Below are 3064 nucleotides of genomic sequence, written 5' to 3'. Positions count from 1 at the left end.
TTTCAAAGACTCCATACAGAACATATCAATTGACAGGTAGATTTAATAAATATTCAGACACATTTTACAATGTTGGTCATCTCCATAAGGGTATTTTTAGCAATTAAAAAACCTGGAAGAGAAACGTGTACATAGGTTGCAACACTTGCAATTAAATAAAACTCATCATTTGTGCTCACAAGCTTAAGCATCTATTATCCCTTTGCTGTTTTTTGTTTTGTTTTGTTTTGTTTTTTGTTTTTTTTTTTAAGATTTTATTTATTTATTTATTTGACAGAGATAGAGACAGCCAGCGAGAGAGGGAACACAAGCAGGGGGAGTGGGAGAGGAAGAAGCAGGCTCATAGCAGAGGAGCCTGATGTGGGGCTCGATCCCATAACGCCAGGATCACGCCCTGAGCTGAAGGCAGACGCTTAACCGCTGTGCCACCCAGGTGCCCCTCCCTTTGCTGTTTTAATATGAGGTCTCATTCCTTTTGAGGGTAAGGACATTTAAGCAAATTCTAATTATTTTTACTATTTTCTTACAAGGTGTCCCTGGAGAAGTGCAAGAGGTAGGATCTATTCTTTTCTAGTCACACAGTTCAGTCATAACAGTATCAGTGGCAAAGTAGAGTCTGACTTCCACAGAGTTTTTCCCTATCCTGCCAAAAAGCAAAAGTGTGGAAGTTGAGTCCCCGGCAAATGTCTTATTTCTCAACCACAACCATATCAAGAAAAGTCATTAGATCATAGGTTTTCAGGGGCGCCTGGGTGGCATAGCGGTTGGGCGTCTGCCTTCAGCTCAGGGCGTGATCCCGGCGTTATGGGATCGAGCCCCACATCAGGCTCCTCTGCTATGGGCCTGCTTCTTCCTCTCCCACTCCCCCTGCTTGTGTTCCCTCTCTCGCTGGCTGTCTCTATCTCTGTCAAATAAATAAATAAAATCTTTAAAAAAAAAAAAAAAAGATCATAGGTTTTCATTCCAAAACATTTCCTTAGTACTTTATCCTGGAATTAGAATACGGTTAGAGGCCACACGTTAGCCCTGGTAATGGACAAAAAGTACAAAGAAGGTATTCTTCATAGTTTTATTTATTCTTTTAACTTTTTATTTTGAACTGATTGTAGGTTTGCAGAAAAAGTGCAAAAATGTTCGTTTCCATATATACCTCAACCAGCTTCCCCATAGTTAGCATATTCCATGACCAAAGCTCACCAGCTTTCCCATTAATGTCCTTTTCCTGTTCCAGAATATTACCCAGAAAATACAGTTACTTGTAAGTCTGCTACTGTCAATAACAGTTCCTTAGTCTTTCCTTGTTTTTATACCCATATCACTTTGAAAGCGTGTTAATCAGTTGTTTTGTCTGATGTCCTTCAATTTGGGTTTATTTGGTGTTTTTTTGTGATTCAACTGAGGTCATACTTTCTGGAAGATTATGACAGCAATGCAGCCGTGTCCTCCAACCACCCCATCACAGGATTCCTAGTGTCAATATATCTTATATATTATTGGTTATGTTGACCTTGATTACTTAAGGTGGTTTCTGTCATATTTCTCTATTTTAAAGTCCACTTTTTACTTAATAGACACTTTGGGGGAGATGCTCTGAGACTATGCAAATTGTTGCTGTGTACTCACCCACTAGTTTCAGTGGGTCTCATCTATAATTATTACTGTGATGTTTTGCAAGTGGTGATTTTCTATTTTCCTCTCTCCTTCTACAATAATTGGAGTCCTATAAAGTAGAGCTGTGTCTTCTCCCCCCGTTTTTAAAACTTTTTATTTATTTTTATTTTATTTTTTGAAGATTTTATTTATTTGAGCAAGAGACAGCATGGGGGGGGCAGGCAGGGGCAGAGGGAGAGGGAAAAGCAGATTCCCCACTGAGCAGGGAGCCCGATGCGGGGCTCCATCCCAGGACCCTGAGATCATGACCTGAGCTGAAGGCAGACACTTAACCCACTGAGCCACCCAGGCGCCCCTCTTCTCCCCCACTTTTTAATCTTAACTTTTTGAAGATACAATTGGCTTTATTTTTTTTTTTTTTTTTTTTTAAGATTTACTTATTTAAGATTACTTAAGGAGGGGAGGGGAGGGGCAGATGGAGAGGAAGAGAGAGAATCTCCCGCTGACTCTAGGGGCTGAGCACAGAGCCCAATGAGGGGCTTGGTCCCATGACCCTGTGATTATGACCTGAGCTGAAATCAAGGGTTGGTGCTTAGTGATGCCTGGGTGGCTCACTTAGTCGAGCATCTGCCTTTGGCTCAGTTGGTGATCCCCGCGTCCTGGGATCTAGTCCCACATCTGGCTCCTTGCTTGGTGGGGAACCTGTTTCTCCCTCTGCCTGCTGCTCCCCTGCTTGTGCGTGAGTTCACTCTCTCTCTCTCTCTCTCTCTCTATCTCATAAATAAATAAAATCTTAAAAAAAAAAAAGAGTTGGCACTTAACTGACTGAGCCACCCACACACCCCTGCAGCTGGCTTTATTAAGCGATTCCTGAATTAGTTAGCATCCCATCTAGCAAGTAGAGAGATGCTCCTCCCCTATTTATTTGATTATTTATATGGATTCAGATGTATATTTTGTCCTGTGAGTTAAAGTCCAGTACTACCAATGTTTCTTCTTTTCTTTTTAAAGATTTTATTTATTTATTGGACAGAGAGAGACACAGCAAGAGAGGGAACACAAGCAAGGGGAGTGGGAGAGGGAGAAGCAGGCTTTCCGCTCAGCAGGGAGCCCAGTGCGGGGCTGGATCCCAGAACACTGGGATCATGACCTGAGCTGAAGGCAGACACTTAACGACTGAGCCACCCAGGTGTCCCATTTTTTTTTTAAGATTTCATTTATTTATTAGCACTAGCAGGGGAGAGGAGAAGCAGACTCCCCACTGAGCTGGGAGCCCAATGTGGGGCTCGATCCCAGGACCCCACGATCATGACGTCAGCTGAAGACACCTAACCAACTGAGCCACCCAGGCACCCCACCACTGTTTCCTTCGTTTCTCAAATTGTTCCACCTTTGGCTATAAGGAGAGCTCCTTCAGGATGGCTCCTTTATTCTTTAAGCAAATCCTCACCAG

Source organism: Ailuropoda melanoleuca, chromosome 3 (genome assembly GCF_002007445.2).
Source record: "Ailuropoda melanoleuca isolate Jingjing chromosome 3, ASM200744v2, whole genome shotgun sequence".
Classification (NCBI taxonomy): Eukaryota; Metazoa; Chordata; class Mammalia; order Carnivora; family Ursidae; genus Ailuropoda; species Ailuropoda melanoleuca.
Note: the sequence above shows the minus strand (reverse complement) of the source record.